At 43.8% G+C, this 23,221-nt stretch overlaps 1 protein-coding gene across 2 annotated transcripts in view; it reads left to right on the plus strand.

The window, feature by feature from the left end:
- The first annotated feature begins 372 nt into the window (after positions 1 to 372).
- Positions 373 to 23,221, plus strand: part of LOC146572241 (protein ELFN1-like) — a 133,828-nt gene continuing 110,979 nt past the window's right edge. For both annotated transcript variants that reach the window (XM_085276273.1, XM_085276274.1), the window contains exon 1: positions 373 to 989. The gene's annotated coding sequence lies outside the window, so the exon portion shown is untranslated. The remainder of the gene's footprint in view (positions 990 to 23,221) is intronic.

Below are 23,221 nucleotides of genomic sequence, written 5' to 3' on the forward strand. Positions count from 1 at the left end.
GAACTGTTCAGTCTGGTAGGCTTCTGTCACTTCGCCTCCAGCTGCAGAGACCTGATGCTTCCAGCAGCGGCAGCTGGAGTGCAGATAGAAAAAGGCAGTAATGTGAAATCCTATCACTCCAAAACAAACTACAGTATATCTCTAATGCTATTCTGCACGGCTCTTCTAGTCTTCTAAAGAACTCCAGGCTGGATTTCATATAGTTTCGTGAAGAACTTTCACGGTTTGGGTTTGATAGTGCAGCACTTATACAGCTACAGTATGTCGCTCTCCAAATGGGAAAGCATCTAATCTAAATGACTGTCTGCTGCGCTTGAAGTGCCAAGCAACCCTCTCTCTCTCTCTCTCTCTCGCTCTCTTGGCTACCGGAACAGCTGGCTGGTGGACGCTTTAGTTCAGAGAAGAAGCGACGGATCGAGGCACATAGCTATAGAAACAGAGGGAGAGCAGAGGAAAGAGAGAGAGAGAGGGAGAGAGAGGTGGAATTCTAACGAATTAATCACCGTCTGTTCCCGTGAGTGTGTGTGTGTGAGAGAGAGAGAGCGTGAGAGTCAAAGGCAGTGAAATAGAGAGAGAGAGAGAGAGAGAGAGAGAGAGAGGAGGGGGAGCGGAGCCTGACGCAGTGTGAGAGGCAGAAACTGAGAGGAGAGAGGCAAAGAACGAGGGAGACAGCAGCGGGCAGGCAGCGCGTCACATCAGGCGCCGTTTTGCATCCAGAAAATCTTGACGCGGGTCAATAACCACATTGACTGATGCCGTGATCGCACGAGCCACTTCCCGGTCACCGCTCTTCACGGAGACCGCAGAGGAGACAAGCTGGGACAAATCAGTACAGACAAAGATAAATACACATATATATAAATATAAATATCCCAGTATCAACAAAACCACACATACTGCCAGAGGCAACGAGGGGACGTTGGTGCCGCGGACACCTGCGAGGCGAAGCTCTTCTTCTTCTTCTTTTTCTACGCTTGCATCTGGAACAGGTAAAGTGAAAAACCATGAGGAGCATGTGTGAACTGCGTGCAGGGCTTTCATGTGCGTTTCATGTGTGTTTCTCGTGATGGCTGGACTCGCATTGCGTAGGCAACTTTGAAATATGTCAAGCGCTCTGGCATTCCTGCGGTTCCGAATTTACCGACGCTGAAGCCCGTGTCTAAGAATGTGTGTGTGTGTGTGTGTGTGTGTGTGTCTCTCTCTCTCTCTATGTGTGCGTGTGCACGCGCGCGTGCATTGGTGGTGAACGGGGGGGGGGGGGGGGGGGGGATTTGCTGAATGGCTATTCCCAGGCAGCTTGTCTTGACTGTCTTATCTCCATCCTCATGAGTCCATTGATAAATGCGGGCGCAGATACAGTACGTACACCCAGATTTACATTATCAGTCCGGTGGATGCATGCCTGACAGACACCGTGCTCAATTCCGTGCAAGTAATTTCTGTTCAGATTTTGATGCAAGCCTGCTCAGGATTTGGTAATATTTCTGAGGTGGGGTTACATTTTGCTCACATTTAGCTCGGTCACTTGCTCTTACTGTAGTTTTCGTCCCGGGACGCTCTGTAGTGCCAGAGCCTTCATACCCCTCTGCAGCCCCGTGTTCAGCACCTTGGACAGCGGCTCCACACAAGCCGGGTCGCCGGAGAGAAAAATCCTGCACTCCGAACTCTTTCCCCCCCCTCCTCTGTGTTGATGATGTTTTGAAATCGTTATTTCAGCTGTAGATGTCTTACTTTATTCTCAAGCGGAAATAACTTTACACTCATATGATGCCGAAACAGTATTCTCCATAATTTCTGTTTTCCCCCTCTAAACACGCAGAGCACCTTCACCACTGCACTGTAGAAAATCCCACCATAGAAGAAATTGACCATGTGCAGGTGCAGGTGACTAATTAAAGGGGCATTCCTGGGATTTGGTATTATGTTACCTTAAAGTTGGGAGAACATGAGATTGGGTGAAAATTGGGTGTCTGTTGGTTTCCTCCCTTCAGGGGTCACCATAATTTCTCACACCTCAGTCGTTTCTCCACATTTCTCTTCCTTAACAATGGCTTCTTGACAGACAGCCTTCCACTGAGACCTTCTGATGATGCCTCAGTGAACAGTAGATAGATCAACTAAAAGTCCAGATGCATCTCTGAGGTCCTGTGTCAGGCCCTTGTTGGATTTTTCTTTTCCATTTCTTAAGGACACGACTTTCAGATACTGTTCTGTTATAGGTAGTTTTTTAGGCCTGCTACTCCTTTTGTCCTCTACTTGTCCAGTATCCTCAAATCTTTTAAGGACACACTGCACACTATGCCAAGATATGCCAGGTTTTCAACTAAAAGCTCTTTCGAGAATCACCTTGTTGACACAGAAATGCTATTTTATGTCTGCTAATTTTTATATATACATTTTTCCCAACAGGCTGCTAATTCCTCTTTAAGGGTCTCCACAGCAGATCATCTGCCTCCATCTCAACCTGTCCCTACCATCCTCCTCTGTCACACCAGCCCTCTGCATGTCCTCCTTCACTATATCCACAAACCTCCTCTGTGATTTTCCTCTTTTCTCCATCCTCAACTTCCTTTGTCAAGTATATCCACAATCACTCCTTTGCCCATGTCCAAACCATCTCAGCCTTGTGTCCTAACATTGTCTCCAAACTGCTCAACCTGAGCGGTCCCTCTGATGTACTCATTTCTGATTGTGTCCATCCTGATCACTCCCAGTAATCATTTTAGCCTTTTGAACTCTGCCACCCACTCCTCCTCCCATTGTTGTGTCAGCACCACCATCTCCAAACCATACATCACAGTCGGTCTCACTACCATCTTGTAATCCTTCTCTTTCCCTTTAATTTAGACCAAAATGAGGTCAAAATTAAAGCAGCTTATTACGAATCCCAAACATAATATTGTGTCTCCTAACTAGACCTTTTGTCAAACTTTAGTGTCACCTCCTGAGCTGCATAAGTCATTATTTTTCAGGTTTCATGATCATTGTGACAAATAAATGAAACTTCCTGTGTGAAACCAATGGTGAATCCCTTAAAGGAAAAACTGAATACGAGTAGAGAAACCTAATTAATGATAATTCTTCCTAATAGGGCACCGGGTGGGCTGGACTGACTTAATGAACACTGGAATAACGTGAAGTGTATTCACATGGTTTTCACAGTAACCGGATTTGAACCCTGTTGAATACTTAAAGTAGATTTTTGGGAGACCTTTTGTTACCTCTCATCGCCATCATGCAAACATCACTTCAACAGAGTTTCACACATTCAGAGTGACGAGCAGCAGCGCTGTTTAACACTGGGACTCGTGGTGGCTCCAGACTTTGCTAAATAAGTTTCATTCCTTCCCTCCATGCTTTTATTTGTTTCCACAGCTTTTCCATAAATGAATAAACTGGCTGTGAAGCCATAAACCACACCTTTAAAAACAGCCCTGACGTGTTTTTTATAAACACAGCAGCCCGCTAAGTGCACGCGTGTGAGCCAGAGTCACTCAGCCAGTTAAATTTTGGCTTCTGTGCCTCGTGCCTCCTGCCCACTGCCCCACTATCTCTTGTAACGGATGTTGTTGCCACTTTGTCCCATAGGGCATGGACTACTAACAGAGTTTTTCCACTGACTGACTCCAATTGTTGGCTGAGTGCCACAGAGGGAGAGCAGGAAAGAAAAGGAAGAAGGAAAGATTGATAGAAAGAAAAGAGCGAGAGAGGAGCATGGCCCCACTCCTGGCACCATGAATAGACACGAGGTAGTTCCAGCATTAACAGTTTCAATGACTCAGTTTAGGACATTATGCTTTTGGGATTTTAAAATGGTTGACTGGCTCTTTTTAAGGCCGGAGATCCTCTGTCACAGTGAAGTCTTTACTTATCCTGGGAATTCACTGATAACTATCTTAGAGGTCGCTCATCTTGCTTTCATCCTGCATTAGCACTGCAGTGCTTGCTGCAGCAGTACACTTCTCCAATCAACAGGGACATCCCCCCTTCTCCCCTACAAACCTGTGCTTACCAACCTGCTTTGTTTGGTTGTTAAGACCTAAAAGCTTTGCACGACTAAGCCAAACAACATCTCTTTGCAAGCAGCTCCACAGTGAGAGCATTTTGTGCCAAAGCGGCACAAGTGGGAAAAATCTTGCGACCTTAATGGTTACATTTCTAATAAGACAGGTGGCAACACTAAAAATCAGCCATAATGAGAAGTGACAACTTTAGTGGAGAGGAACTGCCAGGATGTCCGCAGGACTAAATGAATGAAAACTGATGGGCGGTGATGTCTGTACTGCTTTCAGTTGGTGCTCTTAACCTTCTCCTGAAGTTGTAAGATGTTTTTTTCTCTCCATCTCTTGCTGTCTCATTTACTGTAGACCCAAGAGCGAGCTATCCATCCATAGTACAATCCAAGTACCTAGAGGCATGACTGTGGGGCAAGTTCTTCAGGAATAGCGCGGCGATGTAATGGGAGCTCACTCCTCGCTCTCCCATCCACTTATTGCATTTTTTCGCCCCTTTGGCTGTCGCTGCAAGAGAGCAACACAGGGCGTGTATCTGGTGAAATCCCCAGCTTAATTTCAGAATCAACTCTCACCAGTTTTTATTTGTCAAAGCCATCCATATTTCAACAGAAACCAGCTCCCCATATTAAGCATGTTGGTGCAGAGTGCTGGCAGAAGCTCTCGTCATAATGTTGATCTTTGTTGAGAGGGAATACCCCGTCGTGTGGAAGCAAATCCGCTTGCATAGTTAATGTGGCACCTCAGTGCTGACTGGGCCTGAATGTGAATACCTTTTTTCCCTTTACTGCGCTATTACTGCAAAATGTTGTGTTACATTTATTGTTTTTCCTTCTTTTTCTTAATAGAAATACAAGTTGGTTGTACAAAAGTCTTAGATTAGGCTACTTGTGTTGAAAGGGGAAAAACTTAACACCTCCACGCTCATGGAGTCATGCACAACGTGCAGCCACAGCAGCCGTGGCATGCACACGTACTCAGCTGAATGCGAACAATGCATGTGCACAAGAAGGGGAGAGGGACGGGTAGCGCAAATAAACACACGTCTACACACAGAGGTGCACGCGGGCGTGCTACAGACACACACTTCCCAGCAAAGGATGCGCACACTCAGGCGAGCACATGGATTAATAATGTACCATATTCCCTGTAGGAGGCTAGTTAGCATTTCAGGAAGATTGCACAAACACTGGGGAACTGTAATTAGGAAGTTATTGTTACAAGTTGCAACTCTCTGTCTCTCTCCCTTTCTCTCTCTCTTTCACGACACACACACACACACATACACACACACATTGGTAAGCATATAGGCGCATGCATGAATAAAGAATGCAAATGGTTCAGGTTGGGGTAGAGTATTTCTCAGCAAAAATGAGCAGAAACAACACAGAAAGATTAGATACACTATAAAAATGCAAGAATTTTTGCACAGCAATTTGCAGTTTTTGTAAATGCAGCTGAATATCAATGCTGACGCCTCTGAAATACTACCGGCGACCTACTGTGATTATATTCTATGCTGAAATGCACTTTATTTTATTAGAGTTAGTCTGCTGATGTAGATTACAGTAGGAGTACAATGCCAGTAAGTCTACTGAAATTAACAAGGAATGTTTTTGCAGTTTATGCCACAAGACATGTGCAAAATAAATCAGGGGTGTGACGTTGCCCCAGACAAAACCTGAACAGTGCGTTAAAGCAACACAAAAGTTGACTAAAAGAAGACTAATGCATTAAAAATACTCCAAAAACCTGCTGCCACAAAAAAGGGGAGCGCACAGTTTCTGTGGTCTGGAGTGTGACTGGAATCCAGCTTGTGGTGCATACAGCATTAAAAAGGTGCGTTTAAAAAAAATTCAGAGTAACATCTCCTTTCGCAAATAGTCCCGCTGTCAGAGAGCGGTAGCTTCAGAAAAAATTCTTCAGAAGTTTTTTGTCTTATTCTATGGTGGATCTCAAATACTGGGCAAGTGAGCCAATCAAATCTGTCTGCATAGATGCAAAGAGAAAATCTTCCTCTAATGTAGCTGTAGCTCTAATGTATAGCCAATTAGCGAGTAAGAAGCTATCCTCTCACAGCTCTGAAGTGGAAGGTGAGCTTTTCATTTTGGTCTGACGAAGGCCGTCAAAGTTTGCCCAACAGCAGCTGCATCCATTTAGGGTCTCGAGTCGCGGTGCATAAAGATTCCTGAGAGCCTGTTTCATTAACCCGGTCGTTACATTTTGAAATGCTGAGACAACCCAAAGCTGACCTCATACCTCATATCCATAGCGTAAATGATGAACGAGGTGCTTAATATCTGCTGACACGTATCTCGCTGTTGCCAGTTTTCCACAACTCGACCTAATCCTGACCTACACTCCCCAGTAAAGCTCTACGTAGCTTCTCCTTTTTCCTGTGTCTGTCCAAACATATTCCCGCTCTTCCCAAATTTACCTCTCATCTCTTCCCATCTATCTATACACATACCATAATGCACACGTCCTATGTGTGTGTGTATGTGTGTATTGAGTCAGCTAGTTTGTATGCCGGTTGCTGCCGTACCACCCCTCTCTAGAAATCAAGGCGAGATTGCTGTGTGTATGAGAGGAGGAGAAGAAGAAAGAGCAGAGAAGGAGGAGGGAAGGTGAAGAGGGTGAGGCGATAGAGACTGAAAAGAGAGATGGAGAGAGGGATAGCGATGCCACGGGGCGAAATGAAAAAGGCAGAGTGGAGAAAAAACCCCAGCAACAAAAGGGTGGAAGAATCGCTCAATAGACATGTTTTCCTCCCATTCTCCTCGTCCTTTTTTCCCTTTTCCCCTCTGCCCTCTGTTCTGCAGACAGAACTGTCGCTGTAGCAGAGGTGGTTTGGAGACTGTGGTCTGGCAGAGACTTGAAAAGCTCTCTGATGCTCTGTGTCTGAGGTGCTCTTCAGGGCTAAGAGGAGAAATCTCTCCGGCTGTCCCATTAACTAGTGGAGGCTGGACCATTGAAATCGTATTACCTTCTCTGACTGAGCAGCACATCGGCTTCCTGACAAAGATCAGATCTGTTGTTAAAACCCCGAGACGCCGGCAGCAGCAGAACAACACTGAGATTTTGTTTTTTGATATGTCCCTCCTCTCTTATCTTTCAGGCATCTCTTCTTTGGCGACAAATTTCTCTAGGGTTTAGGCGTCATTTGTATCCCCCTCCCATTGCTTGAAATGCTCTGAGAGCAGCTTTGAAAGAGGCAATGGTGGAGAAGAATGGTGAAGATGATTCTCTCCCCAGTTGCTTAACAGGTAACTTTTACATTTGAGAGTAAGATGATGATTGAATCCCCCCAAAACAATTTTGCTCAGTTTCTAAAAATCCAACCATTTTAACACCTGGAAGCTCTTTTTCAAACCACTTCACGGCGTGCATGGCTGCCCCGGAAACAAGATGTAAAGAACGTACTCAAATAGAAACCCTGAGACACGTCTAACGACTTCTTATTTACAAGGAGCTCATTATCTTTCTGTGAAGTGTGTGCGTGCCCTCAACGACTATTGTTTAATTACAGCTGAGCAATATTATTAGGAGACATCGGGATAGTCAAGCTTAGGGGTTAAAAGCAGAAAGTTTGGGCTTGTTTTTTTTTGTAAAAAAGAATTATAGAAATACAAGTATAAAGGGGAAGTATTCTGTGCCAGCAAGTGGGAAATATTAGCACATCCTTGTGAACTAGCTTGCTACTGACAGCATCCTGTGCTTAATTAATTCTGTTTTTTCTCCCATACTGTTATAATTCTGTTTTTTCTCCCATACTGTTATAATTGGTGGGGTAAGTCTTATTCACATCAGCACAGTCTACAGCACAGTTGGGTCCGAATCCCCCCCCCCCCCGAGACAAAACACTAAATCGGGCACAATCAGCTAACCTCGTAACTCCTCTGCTCACCGTCAACATACATCAGCAGCACATTGAATCCCTGATATGCGTGAGTTGTGTTATCAGGTAAGCTCTTTGTTTCTTTATTTTTCCAGCTTGTGGCAGAAGATCAAAAGAAAGCACTGAATGCACTGAAGAAGCTACTTTGTATGCATTTGTGTTACAAGTGTGAAAGTGGGCATCTACAAAAAGAAAAACAGCATTTCTTATGGTTTCAGTCTGTCAAGTCAAGTCACGTCAAGTCAAGTTTGTTTGTATTGTCCAATATCCTATTCAGTGTCTCAGCGGGCTTTATAGGCTCACAGCAACAACAGCTCAGAGCCAGAGCTTTCGAAGAGACAAGGAAATAAAAAAAGCAAAAAAACCCCCAAAAACTGTGAGCACACAAAAAATTGAAACTGCTTGAGAGGAAATTCGAAAAGATATTCTCTCCTCTCTGCTGGGAGTATCGAATAACCTCAGATGTGTCAATGATGGAGCAAGACATGGTCTATAATTCCAATGTTTCCACTAGCCTTTAGGTTTGTATAAACTCATGGAGCAGTTTGTGTAACGTTCTCAGGCAGTGGGGAGGACGAGCACAGGACTGAGTGAAAAAGCTCTATGAAATACACAAGTGTTGGCCGTTTCCAAAACCAGAGACCAAATTCAGAATCAGAATCAGAATCAGAATACTTTATTGATCCCTGGGGGAAATTATTTTTTGTTACAGTGCTCCATTTTAAACCAACATTAAGACAAGACAGACAATACGCTAACTAAGAATAGTACAATATATACATATATATACATACATACATACATAAGTCACTTATAAATAAATATTTGGAAAAGAAACATGTGTAGTTGTAGCAGCAAACAGTGTGTTAAGTGGATGCGTTGTACAGGGAGATGGCCACAGGCAGGAATGATTTCCTGTGTCGTTCAGTGGTGCTTTTCGGTAATCTCAGTCTCTCACTGAACGAGCTCCTGTGACTGACCAACATGTCATGGAGTGGGTGGGAGGTGTTATCCAACATTGTCTTTATCTTGGACAGCATCCGCCTCTCCGACACCACCTTGAGGGAGTCCAGCTCCATCCCCACAACATTGCTGGCCTTACGGATCAGTTTATTAAGTCTGTTGGCATCTGCGACCCTCAGCCTGCTCCCCCAGCATGCAACAGCATAGAGGATCGCACTGGCCACCACAGACTCATAGAAAATCCTCAGCATTTTCTGGCAGATGTTGAAGGACCTCAGTCGCCTCAAAAAATAGAGACGACTCTGGCCCTTCCTGTAAAGTGCTGTGGTGTTTTTAGCCCAGTCCAGTTTATTGTCAATGTGTACTCCAAGGTATTTATAGTCCTCCACAATGTCAACACTGACCCCCTGGATTGAAACAGGGGTCAAGTGTTTCCTGGTCTTCCTGAAGTCCACGATCAGTTCCTTGGTCTTTGCCACGTTGAGCTGCAGATGATTCTGCTCACACCACGTGACAAAGGAGTCGACCACAGCCCGGTACTCTGTCTCATCATCCCTGCTGATGCATCCAACCACCGCAGAGTCATCAGAAAACTTCTGAAGATGGCATGTCTCTGTGCAGTGGCTGAAGTCTGTGGTGTAGAGGGTGAAGAGGAAGGGGGAGAGGACAGTCCCCTGTGGTGCCCCTGTGTTGCTAATCACCTTGTCAGACACACACTGTGGGAGACGTACATATTGTGGTCTTCCTGTCAGGTAATCAACAATCCAGGACACCAGAGAAGCATCCACCTGCATCGCTGCTAACTTATCACCCAGGAGGGTCGGCCTGATGGTGTTGAAAGCACTGGAAAAGTCAAAAAACATGACCCTCACAGTGCTCGCCGGCTGGTCCAGATGGGTGTAGACACGATTGAGCAGGTAGATGATGGCGTCCTCTGTTCCGAGACGAGGCTGATAAGCGAACTGAAGGGGATCCAGATGTGGTCTTACTATGGGTCGCAGCTGGTCCAGGATGAGCCTTTCCAGGGTCTTCATGATGTGGGAGGTCAGTGCCACAGGCCTGTAATCCTGGGGGCCACTGGGACGAGGCGTCTTTGGTACAGGGACGAGGCATGATGTCTTCCACATCACCGAGACCCTCTGCAGACTCAGACTCAGCATAAACAGTTTATGAAAGACTCCACACAGCTGGGGGGCACAGGCCTTGAGGACAAGGGGACTCACTCCGTCTGGTCCAGCAGACTTGCCTGAGTGAAGTCTCCTCATTTGCATCTCAACCTGGTATTGAGTGAAGGTGATGGGTGGGGGAGGGGTGTCAGGAATCTCACAGGAGGCAACATGTGAAGAGAGAGGCTGGCACAGTGGTGTGGCTCTGGATTCCAGGCTGACTGCAGGTGAGGTTGTGGGGGTGGGAGCAGACACTGTGGTGTCGAATCTATTGAAAAACAGATTCAACTCGTCGGCTCTATTCTCACCTCCCTCAGCTCCCCTGCTGTTGGTTGGCCTGAATCCAGTGATGGTCTTCATGCCCCTCCACACCTCTCTCATGCTGTTCTGCTGGAGTTTCCACTCCAGCTTCCTCCTGTAATTGTCCTTAGCCTCTCTGATCTTGTCCTTTAGTAACACCTGGATCTTCCTCACCTCCTCTTTGTTGCCCCCTCTGAAAGCCCTCTTCTTGTTGTTGAGGAGGGCTTTGATGTCCTTAGTCACCCACGGCTTGTTATTTGGGTAACAATGAACAGTCTGAGCTGGAACAATGGAGTCGGTGCAGAAAGTTATGTAGCCTGTGATACACTCAGTAAGCCCATTGATGTCCTCGGCGTGAGGCTCACAGAGTGTTTCCCAGTCGGTCACCTCGAAACAGCCCTGTAGTTCCGCTATTGCCTCCTCTGACCACCTCCTAACAGTCCTGGTGGTCACAGGTTCCCTCCTCACAATTGGCACATAGCGGGGGGTGAGGTGAATCAGGTTATGATCTGACCTACCAAGTGGGGGGAGGGAGGAGGAGCTGTATGCATCCTTGACGTTAGCATACAGTAAGTCTAAAGTTTTCTCTCCCCTGGTGGGACAGTCCACATATTGTTTGAATGTTGGTAGTGTATTGTCCAGTGATACATGGTTGAAGTCACCCGAGATCACAATAAAGGCACTCGGGTGCTGAGTCTGTAGCCGAGCTATGGCAGAGTGGATAGTGTCACATGCAGCTGTGGGGTTAGCAGAGGGGGGAACATAAACAGCCACCAAGATGACGTGAGAGAATTCCCTGGGTAAATAATACGGCCTGAGTCCAACAGCACACAGTTCAGTGTCCGGGCAACAAATCCTTTCTTTGATTGTTATGTTGGCAGGGTTACACCACCGGTTGTTAACTAAAACAGCAAGCCCACCTCCTTTACGCTTACCGCTAGCGATGCTGTCCCTGTCCGCCCGAACAGTGTGGAAGCCTTCCACGGAAGCATTCTCATCGGGAATGTCCTGGTGCAGCCATGATTCGGTGAAACACATCAGGCTACACTCTCGGTATTCCCTCTGACTCCGTACCAGTGCTGAGAGCTCGTCGATTTTACTTGCCAACGATCGCACATTTCCCATCACGATAGACGGCAGACACGGTTTAAACCTCCTCCTCGCTTCGAGCCTCCGCTGTCTCACCGTCACCTTTTTTCTTCTCTTCTGTCCTTGACCTCTGCATCCCCGATGTGTTTTCCTCCAAATTTCAGCTGGTACTTCTGCGGGCCTGGCGCGAACCGGCCGGCATCAGGGCGATCAGCTGATCTCTGGAGTAAACAGTCCGTGCGTGTAGGAGATGTGCCGTGGTCCCGTTCCTTGATAAAAGTAACAGTTCCACGGCCACCAGAAGAACAAAAACTCTCTCAATCCACATGATTGAGTAAGAGATAGAAAACGGAGGAAAATACAAGTCAGAAAAAAAAGAATACGTAAGAAAAAAGAGCTAAACTAAGAGAAAAGCAGGAGCGACTGTAACAGGCTGCACGCTGGTTGGCGCATGCGCACTACTCCATTCAAATTCAAGCTAATACTGGATGTTTTCACCATTCGAAGTGGAATCCTCGTGTTTTTATCAAAACATCTTAAAAATATATAAAGTAGGATAGTTAAAATAATTCAGCAATGCATAACTTGTGAGGTTTTCGAGAAAGGTATAGCTGAAGAAGTCAAACATCAAAAAAGACACATGAATGTACATTCACTGGCCACTTGATTAGGTTCAGCTTACTCTTACCGCCTTGAACCTCTTTTGTCTTCAGGCATATATTTAACAAGGTTCTGGAAACATTCCTCAGAGAATTTGGTCCATATTGGTAAAAAAAATGGTAAATGGCCTGTATTTGTATAGCGCTTTAATAGTCCCTAAGGACCCCAAAGCGCTTTACACAACCTGTCATCCACCCATTCACACACTGGTGATGGCAAGCTACATTGGAGCCACCGCCACCCTGGGGTGCACTGACAGAGGCGAGGCTGCCGGACACTGGCGCCACCGGGCCCTCTGACCACCTCCAGTAGGCAACGGGTGAAGTGTCTTGCCCGAGGACACAACGACCGAGACTGTCCAAGCTGAGGCTCGAACCAGCATTACAAGGCGAACTCCCAACTCTTGAGCCACGATCGACCAATATTGAGATGTTGGCATCATTTGTTGGTCACACATCCATGATGTGAATCTCCTGCTCCATCGCATCCCAAAGATGCTCTGCTGGATTAAGATTTGTTGACTGTGAAGACCACCTGAGTACAGGAAACTCAATGTCATGTTTAAGAAACCAGTCTGAGATGATCTGAGCTTTGTGACATGGTGTGAGATCCTGGTGGAAGTAGCAATCAGAAGATGGGCGCACTGTAGTCATAAAGGGATGGACATGGTCAGGAACATTACTCAGGTAGGCTGTGGTTTTTGAATGATGTCTTGCACCAAGGAAATATCCCCAGCACTATTACAACGCCAGCCTGAAATAGTGATGGTTTTGATTTTTGAAACCAAATTCTAATACTACCATCACAACTTCAGCAGAAACTGAGACATCACATCAGGTTTTTCCGATCTTCTATTATCCACCTTTGGTCTCAATTTCCTGTTCTTAGCTGTCAGGAGATGAATCCAGTGTGGTCTTCTGCTTGTAGCACAACACAAGGAGGTCTGACATCGTACATTCGGTAACGAGTGGTTATTTGAACTACTTTTGCCTTCATACCAGTTCAAAAAAGCCTGGCCATCCTTCTCTGACATCAACAAGACATTTTCTCTCAGAGAACTGCTGCTCACTGGATAGTTTCTCTTCTTTTGAACCACACTCTTTAAACTCTGCTGATGGTTTTTGTGGGAAAATCCCAGTAGTCCAGCCTGTTAGCCTGCCTGCAGTTGGTGTAGGCAGGCTTTAAAAAAAGCTAAAGCTGCAACCTACTTTCACCCAAGGTCCTCTTTTTTCATGTGGCAATTTAATCGTACCATGTCATGTCAGTTGTCACTGGTGCATACTGTGCTTTGTGCAGGGGTCTCTTTAGCCAAGACATCATTAAAGTTAAATGGATCAATAAAATGAATGACTATTTCCTTAATCAGATCCACTATGACAGTCTTGGATGGCTGAAACAACTTCTCAGTTTTCAGCCACTCGCTCTGTGTTAAATAGTTTATGGTTATGATTTGTACTTTTTCAAGTTAATTAGTAATACCCATATGGCTGGCAGGGAAGCCAGCTTGATAAGTGGGTGTCCAATTTAAGTGTCTGTTTTGGTAAATTTGTGAAACACGGCCACAAGTGAACTTCAACCAGGAACAAAAGAAAACTAGTTTTTTGAAATAAACAGTTTCGGGCATTTGATTCATGAATAATGCGTAAACACAGTGTGTACGTGTAAAAGTAACGCAAGCCCCACTATTTGTTGTTTCTGAATTTATTAGTGTAAGTGGATGCCATACTATTTGATGGTAAGGCTGCTGTTCACAGCTGCAGGTTTTTAGGAGTCCTGTGATCAAACATGTTTTTGCTTAATTGATCCCGTGTTTCCATGACTTGTCCTTGTTCCTGTTTTCGATTTTTAAAAACCTTCTTTGTTCAATTTAGCACTCCAGCTATTTACAAGCTTTGTGAAATCATCCAGTTGGCAATCACAGCAGAGGCTAAACCATACAAACCCTTTGTCAATTAGCGCGCTGCAACACCGGGGGGAAATACCAGCGCTTGGCAGGCAAATGTGTGTTTGGTGTGTGTGTGTGTGTTTATTAATGTGTCTGTTTTGTGTGAATTACTAAGTGACTGAGTGAACGAGTGGGCAGACTAAGTGTTTGAAGGAGGTCAGAGGTCGTGTGTGTATGTTTATGTCAATTTGGGTGGATAGCACACATGCATATGTGTGTGTAGGCAGCAAATGCTGCCGGAAAATGCGTGTGTGTTTCCGAGTGTGCGCCGAGACAAACTAAATATCACTCCTTGTATAATCCTTTAATTTCCCAGAGCGTTGTGCATTTTATCCAGTTTTTGTAGCCAGCTTGAAGACACACAGAAGTGTGCTGAGAGTCTGTGTGAGGGAGTGTGCGTGTACGTGTGTGTGTACGCGTGCGTGTGTGCGCGTGCACTATGTGTCGGACAGCCGAACCAAAGAAAAGAAATAGAAACATGAGCACGGCATTGATATCTGTCAGCTGCTGGCAGTTTGTACTGCATGTTGGAAGTGTGACATGCTCTGTATTGAGGCATATGCTGGGTGTTAAATGTGTGAGTGAAGGCAGTGTAAGGTGTATATGATTTATAATGGCTGTCTGCGCTCAGCCTATGATTTTCTCCTTCTGTCTGTCGCTTTTTCTGTTTCCCGGGCATTGTGTTGTGATGTGACATGTTGTCTTCTAGCTTCTGCAGATTGGTTTTGTTTGAGGAGCCTTGCACAAAATGTTAAGAGTCGGCTCTTTATTTCAGCTTGTCTCGGGCGGTAAAAACATGCTGTTCAGAGTCATGAGTGCTAAAAAGGGAGCTGTCCGGTCTCGGGCTACAACTGATGATTGTTTTTCTTTAGAGTGAATCCTCCAATTATTTTCGATCGATGTTTATGAAACCACAAACAAGGACTTTAAAAAAGTTCATCACCTTTTTTTTTTTCCAAAGGGACCAACAAAAAGAAGCAATTCTTCCACTGGAGAAGCTCGAATCAGGAGTGTATGTTTGTTAATAAAGAATGACTTGTGATTAACTTGTCATTGACCCCACTAATGGATTAAATGACTGTATAACTGATTTGAGATTTTTGGGTTACGTTACTGTGCAAAAGTCTTAAGCCAACCCACATATCTTTATATTGTACTTACTTTTATATTATGCTTAATTTTCAACGTTTTGCTTTGGTACCTGGCTGCTTGTTCGATCATTTGCAGTTCAATCCTTTTCATTTTTTCATTTTTTCAGAGGAATGTTTTTTAGTTTAACTGTTTGACACTGATCTATGGCTCATTCAAGAATAAGGAAAGCACCTAACTCAAGAGATAAACCAGACGACTGAGCAAAGAACCAATTTTATTACCAGCAGCCTGTCACAAAAACTAACTTTTAGCATTGCTTTAGCTGAAGCTATGAAAAATGTCAAAGATGCCCCAGATTAACAGGCATAAAATAGTATTAATAGACCGATGAGGTGATTTTCAAAGAGCTATTAGCTGAAACTGGACAAGTAGAGGACAAATGAAGAAGGCCTTAAAAAATTATCGTCAGCAGATGAAATGTATCTTAAAGTCATGTCCTTAAGAAAGAGAAGGAAAAATCCAGCAAATATCTGACACAGACCCTGAGAGATGCATCTGGCTCTCAAGCTGATCATTGAAGCCTCATCAAAAAAGGAAACAAAGCCATTTTTAAGGAAGTGCTGAAATTATGCCAAATTATACAGGAACTGAACTGAGAATCTGGGGCAACAGATCTTGGAGAGTGATGAATCAAAAAATAGAATTTTTGGTCAATATGCAAGTAGAGGGTCAGGAGAGAGCAGTGAGTGAGTGAGGGTAACAGCTGGGAAAAAGGGAGAAATGCTTAGTTATGCCATATCAGACAAGAACTGGACAGAAAATCATTTATGGAGCGACGAATCCAAACGTGTAAGATTGTTCAAATCAGCAATATGTATGAAGGAGGTCAGGCAAAACTGAGGGCATTATGAACGCAGGAAAGTACCGTCAAATTTTGATCCACTGTGTAACACTATCAGGAAAATGTCTGACGGGCAACAGCTTCATTTTTAAGCATGACAATGATCCCAGACACACTGTCAGTGCAGTAAAAACATACCTGGATAGAAAGGGAAGAGAACAAAAGCAGCCAGCATCCAAAGAAGAGCTTTGAATGTCCTTCAAGAAGCCTGGAGAGCTATTCCTGAAGACCACTTAAAGAAATGACTAAGAGAGTTCGGGCTGTGCTGAAGAATAAAGGTGATCACACCAAATATTGACTTTCAAACTTGTTAGAAACGTACAAGCTCTGTTTGTGCCTCAGATACTGTATTTCCATGTATGTTTGCATGCTTTAATAAATCACTCTACCTATTGTCAATTTTTTATACAATATAAAGAAATGAGGGGTGATTAAAAACATCTGGACAACAGCCAGTAGTAGATCCAGTAACTGAGAGATGGGGTACATCCTGTAAGCCACAAACGGCAACATGAAAGTAATTTTTTTATTACCGCAAATGCTTAATTAAAGCTCAGATTGCTGCATAACGTTTTCTGTTGTGTCACGCATTAAATAAAAAGGTTGTAACTACAGTCATGTGTCTAAAATATTGTTAAAAATAATTTGAAGCTGACAGGAGATTCAGCTGCTTCTGTGCAAGAATGACAAAATGCACCTACCAGCACTTCCAAAGTGCACTAATTAACGCATCAGATCTTATTTGTTTTAATTGTTCAGAAACCAAAGTGTACAAACACCTCACAACCACACTGTGATAACAAGATCCCTCCGAATTTTAAAGTACAATGAGTCGTGAGCTTCACGTGTGCTCGCGGCTCGATTTTGTTTCTTCTGGACAGAATAAGGCTCGTTTTCCCCATTTTTCTAGTAATGGCTTCATATACCTTACAGACATGAGAATGATACTGATCCTCTCATCTATGAAAGCAATTAAGTGCATTTTCCAAAGTGTCAAATTATTCCCTCAAGCAATCGCAAATTATATTTAATCTCTACCATCAGTTTGACTTTGGAAGTAATGCATAGTTAAACACTTTAAACATTTCTTTAATCTTTAAAAGTAAGGTAACTTTATCTTTTACTTTTCTTCAAAGTTTTTATTTTTTAAGGGAACTGAAAACACACGCTGAGCATGAAATGCTTCACAGGGCAGGCGACATCCTGAGATGGTGAAAACAGTGTGAAAAGAAATTAAGAAAGGCAAAAGCAAAGAAAAATCTTTGTGAATGTATCACAATGGCTCAGTGTTAGATGCACTCCCATCCTTATTTCTCCATCCCCTTAGATCTCCCACAGACATCTATTACCATGACAACACCGAGAATCCTGGGTAACGACAAACAAGCGGCGCTGTCAACCGCTCAGGACTGTTCAAGTGTTCAAGTGCTTCAGAGCTGCAGCAGGCGATGCTTCGCTCTGTGACACAGGGAAACTTAACCTTTCCCTTTTAATGACTTGTCAGTTTAAGCGACAGCAGAAATGTGTTTAAATCAGCTCGATTTAACAGCATAATCTCACGACATGCCCCTTTTCTATGAGGCCTTCCTCCTTCGGGGACTTTTTGGGAACAGTTCCCATCAGCATTACACAGGTGCGCTGCACCAGATGCCAAGATGCTACAAGTGAGAGTAAAGTTTTTTGGCCCATAAATCACTTATTCAATCAAAAAAAAAATCTGAAATCATATTAGGAGTGAAAGGTCAGGGCTGTCCTTAAACTGCAGTTAAAATAATCTCATCACAAAGTCCATCCACTTCCTGTTCTGGGCATTCAGTCATTTTACAAGCAGGGCTGGTTCTTGCCTTGGTGACATCACCCACTGGTCTCTCAAGTCCCAGTGGATGCATCAGAGGCAACTGCGTGCAGACTGAAGTACACAGGGCATCAAACCACTAAATTGGCAGACAACCCACTCTTCCGGGAGTGGAGCTATTTGCCCGTCACTGCCATGAGTGGGATTTAACATCATTGTAAAGCTGTTGCTATGAGAGGCATATTTTCAACCCCCAGCACCTGCTTTCTTTTGGCACCACTAATCCACAACTACTGAGCTGAGCGTTGGAAAAACCCTAACGTCAAAGTTTGTTTTAGTGCCTTCTGTCTAGAATTTCACAATACAAGTTAGAGAAATATAGCACCATATCAGTGTCAGGATCCCGTCTGCCTGCTCTTCTTCATGTCCTCTGGTTAGAGTGGCACTGTAGCCTACAGTACAGTTAACCAGGCAGTGTCACCTAGCAACAAGTGTGTACATGCTCATGCTTTTATATGAAACATGTTTACAGCTCGTTTTTTTTTTTTTTTTTATCATTTTGTTTCTTCTTCTTCTTATTAGACGTTATGTGTAACATATCAGGAAACAATTAGAATTACAAGTGATGCATATTTATAGTTTGTGATGACTGTTGATCTGGTCATGGTGTGCCCAGGCTTTTACCCTTTGACAGCTGGGACAGGCTACAGCCCCCTCACCCCCAACCCGCTGCCATTTTCACAGTAGGCCTCTATTCAAAGCTGAGGACATGAAGAACAGCAGGCAGGTGGTTTGAAAGTAGGTGCCAGATCAGAATCGCCTGCTTCCCAATGAAAGCTGAGCCGGGTCCTGTGTTTAAAAATATATTTAAAAAAACAGGAAAATAACTAGTTAACACTCATTAAATTTGCACTGAATAATCAAGACTGTGATTGTGAGCCACTGCCACTCCTGTGTGCTGAGGCTGCCTTCCTCATGAATATTTCTGACATCAAAAAGCACAGCAGGCTTATTTAAAAGCATTTCAGCGTCTTAAAAAACCAGCAGCGCTCCAGAGATTTATTTAGATGTTCTTTCTAAAAGGCCTAAAATGTACATATTTAGTAAGGCAAAGAGTAACTGCAGAGAGCGAGAATGGTGCTCAGATTTTATCTCCACCGTGCACACAAAAATAAAGATGCTGTTTTAGCTGAGCTTCCTGATAAAATCAGAGTAGCATATCATAGAGCGTGAGGCACTCACACACACACACACACACACACACACACACACACACACACACACTGGTGCACACACACGGCAGCTGCATGGTGATGTCAGGAACAAAGTCACATCATCTTGGAGAGAAAACAGGCCAGAATCTCATCACAGCTTCCTGAAATGAGATTACCACCACAGCCTTGCTTTTATATAGAAGTCAATATATCATTCATTCCTCCCTGCCTCCTTCCCCTACAAATTGCATTAAATCCCACATGCGTCCCTTAGAATCAAGACTGGATTTCTGGGTGGGGTGTTCAAGCAAGAGCTGGAGAGAGAAAGAAGGGAGAGCGCGAGTGAGAGAAAGAGAGATGCGAGTGGTGGGGACTTTAGAGAGCAGAGCCTCTTTGTGCGTCACTCAGAGCGAGCTCAGTCAAGGACACATTGAGACGTGTAAACTGAAAATATCACACACGGGAGGTTGTATCTGTTGTGTGTCTGCGTCTGTATGCGTGTCACACGGAGTTGGATGCACCATTATGTCTTTGAACACACGGGCTGAACGCAGTTAGGCTTTTGTGAGCAAAGCTGCTGCTCTCACATGCCTGCACTCACACTGGCTGCTGCTACAGGATACAACCAAAAGTATGTGGACACGTTTCAGTTATTTGCAGGTGGCGCAATATTTGGAACTGAGGTGACAAGATCCCCTGCTATTGCTTGCACTGGCAATAAGTCATCACACATTCAAATATACACATGTACATATGCATCTGGAAACTCACTCAAGAGCACAGCGTTTTATTTGCCTCTAACATACACTCTGAGCCATAATCATAAAACATCAAAAAATCGACATCGACGAAATGTAGGATCGATGACAAGGAAGACAAGGATCTTTACATCAGAGATGAGATGTAGTTGGGAGTCATGCTTATTAGATGCACAGCCACCCCGCATTTCTTTATATTTTGCTAAGACGATAGGAAATTTATTGAAACGTGCAAACTTATAATGGAAATACAGTTTATATGCAAACAAAAGGAGTATTTAAAATTCTAATGAGTTTATTCTTCAATACAGCCTGAAGGCAGCTTTCTTGTCATTTCTTTAAGCGGTCTTCACGAATACTTCTCCAGGCTTCTTGAAGGACATTCAAAGCTCTTCTTTGCATGTTGGCTGCCTTTTGTTCTCTTCTCTGTCAATATGATCCCATACTGCTTCAGCAATGTTGAGGTCCAGTCCTCTGGGGAGCCAAATCCATGACTGATAATGTTCCACTGTGTGTTTTTCTATCCAGGTATCTTTTTTTCCTAGTATTACACAGTGAATCAAAATTTGATGATACTTTCCTGTGTTCATAATTCCCTCAGTTTTGCCTGACCTCCTTCATACATATTGCTGATTTGAACAAACTTAAACATTCAGATTCATCCCTCCATAAATGATTCGCAGTCCAGTTCTTGTCTCATATGTCATAACTAAGCATTTCTCTCAGTTTCCCGTCCTTAAGAATGATTTCTTGACAGCCACCCCTCCACTGAGACCATTTCTGATGAAGCTTCTGTAAACAGCAGACGGATCAAGTGAAGGGCCAGATGCTGCTGCTGGCGAAGCTGCTGAAGTTACTGTTAATCTGCTGTAGATATATTTTGTTCTTCTTTTGTCCTTCACATGTTTGGTTTTTGGCAAGTTTCTAGCAAATAGCTCTCTGGGAATCACCTTGCTAGCAAAATGCATGTTAATCTGTGCTATTGGCATTTTTAGTAGATTCTACTAAATAAATTGGAACAAATTATATGTTTTTTGGAACAGGCTGCAAGGTACAATTTAAAACTGGTTCTTTGCTAAGTGGTTTGCTTTGTGTAGACACAATACTGGATCATGAGGACTGAACTGAAAATAAGTGAAAAGCAGCCAACGTCGAAAGAAAAACTTATATTGCTCCTTAAAAAATACAAGCATGCCTGGCTCTTTGTAAGCATAATATAAGGATATGTGGTCTGGCTCAAGACTTTTGCACAACAACGTCAACCAAAAATCTGTGCAAAACAATCTAATGTATATACAATTGGGAACTTTCAGGCTTTCACTGTAAATTTGTTTTCTGAGCTCTAGTTTTAGTGAGGAAACACTGTTTCCTGTGTGACTACAGCGCTTTGGAAGATACTCATTACTACACTCGTGATTGGGCCAAGTTGTGCTGTTGAGGCGGGATTTTCTGGAATAAGTCCCCATCTCTAATAATAGAATTAGAATAGAAAGATCTCCATTTGGACAGTGTAAACAGGAGGAACGCATTGTGCACAGCGTACATACAAGCATGTGAGGCATGCTCGTATGTAATAAACAGTTTCAGTTTATTGAAAAATCTCCAAAGTAGACTGGCCTGTTTCTTCTTCATCAGTCTACTAAGGCTCTTATACCTGAATAAAAGCTAATCCCTGCAGCCATAATTCATTATCTTGTGGACAACATACAAAGCAGTGATCTGTCCATATATTTCTGGTCACGTGGTACATTTTATTCCTCTCTTTTTTTTTCTGGGCAAAATTAGGCCACAGATTAAAGTCAAATATGATTATCATAGGAAATAAAGCACAGAAGAGCAACCCCCACAACTATACAGACACACAGCTCATTGCTTCCAGCCACCGAGAACATTTCCCCACAGGAAGAAACAGAAAAAGTCCACTGTCCTTACACTGTACCTCATCACAGAGCAGTGTGACTCACCCACCCTTCTCTTCCCTCTCTCGTCTACAGTTGCCAACTCAGCTATTTAGCTCACGCCTGCCCTCTCTGACCATGCACGGTCTCACTCCTCTCTTCTCTCTCCGCTGGTTTTTTGCAGCACTACAACTCTTAGCGAAACTGCTCACGCACACGAACACATACGTGCCCCACTGCCTGCACTGCATTGCACCGCGCTGCACACATGCATGCACGCACACACACACACGCGCATGCATTTCAGGCACTTTATATAGTTAAGATGCAAATGTAACATAAAGGAGTGTCTCGATCAGCAAAAGGTCCCGCAGCCAATCACAGTAATGAGATCCTTGGGGATGCGTGTGTTTAGGTGTTTAGTTGCGTACGACTGCGCTTTACCGTGTGCGTTTGTGCGCTCATGTGTGCCCTGTCTGTTTGAATGGGGCGCTCTGTAATGGCTGAACAGTTGACTACTGTCACTCTGTCCACGTTTTCTACAATTAGAACTGAGTGGCTGTCAGAATATTTGGCTCCTCTTCTTCCATCCTCAAAGCCCTTTGATGTGTGAAGCCAGCAGCTGTGTATCAACGGGCCTCTTGCCAATCAGAAGGCCAACTAGGACTCCTTATATTTTAGCCTAATGGTGCAAAACACTGGACTCTTTGATTTAAGTGACATGATCATTTTGCGTTTGAAGACGATAACGTGGAACAGAAAGTGAACTCTATTGTGCTTTTTGAAGACTCTGAGTAGTAGTACATGCATCACATCTAGAGCTAACACACACACACAAATATATACAGCAATCTGAAAGCTAGGACCTCTCTGTATGTGTATACAGAAGCAATACAATAGTAATTTATGCATGCTGCCACCAAAGTTACTGTAAATTAATATCTGGGCCCTAAATTAATAAAAATTAACTGGCAAAGCAACAAAGTGCAAGTGTGGAAAACATCCACAAGAATAAACTGAGCTTAGCTTGATACACTGGGCGAGTTAATGGACGATGGCTCATGGTTAAATTAAGATGCGATTCACACAAGAGAATCAACAGGTCTTTAAATTTGTTGATTTGCAGTTAACACATTCTGTTGGGAAGTGTAAGGTTGCTGGTTCGATTCCAGCCGGAGAAACAAACCGTTCTTTTGGGTTTCATCAGCGTCTGCCAAATCAAACCAGCTTACCTGCTGTGGCAAAACCCTTGTGACAAGGGAGCAGCTGAAAGTAGCTTTGATGATTTAAGTAAAGGAAAACTTGAGCTGGAACAATGTCACATCCCTTCAAATAACACTTCACTGTGATGTTTTTCTAGCTTAAAAAGGAAACGCACAAGGTCATCAACAAATTAGTGATTAGCTTGTAAGACAAGATGCACTTCACGTAGGTGCCTGATTCCCTGATTGATTGAAGAAAATTGTCACATATTTCCTCTAGAGTTTGCAGGAGCAATCAGGACCGTCCCCTGCTAAGTTGGCTCTCCA

The sequence above is a fragment of the Mchenga conophoros genome, linkage group LG6, assembly GCF_057382185.1.
Source record: "Mchenga conophoros isolate Kocher_MC1m ecotype Shallow Benthic linkage group LG6, M_conophoros_male_GT1.1, whole genome shotgun sequence".
Lineage (NCBI taxonomy): Eukaryota > Metazoa > Chordata > Actinopteri > Cichliformes > Cichlidae > Mchenga > Mchenga conophoros.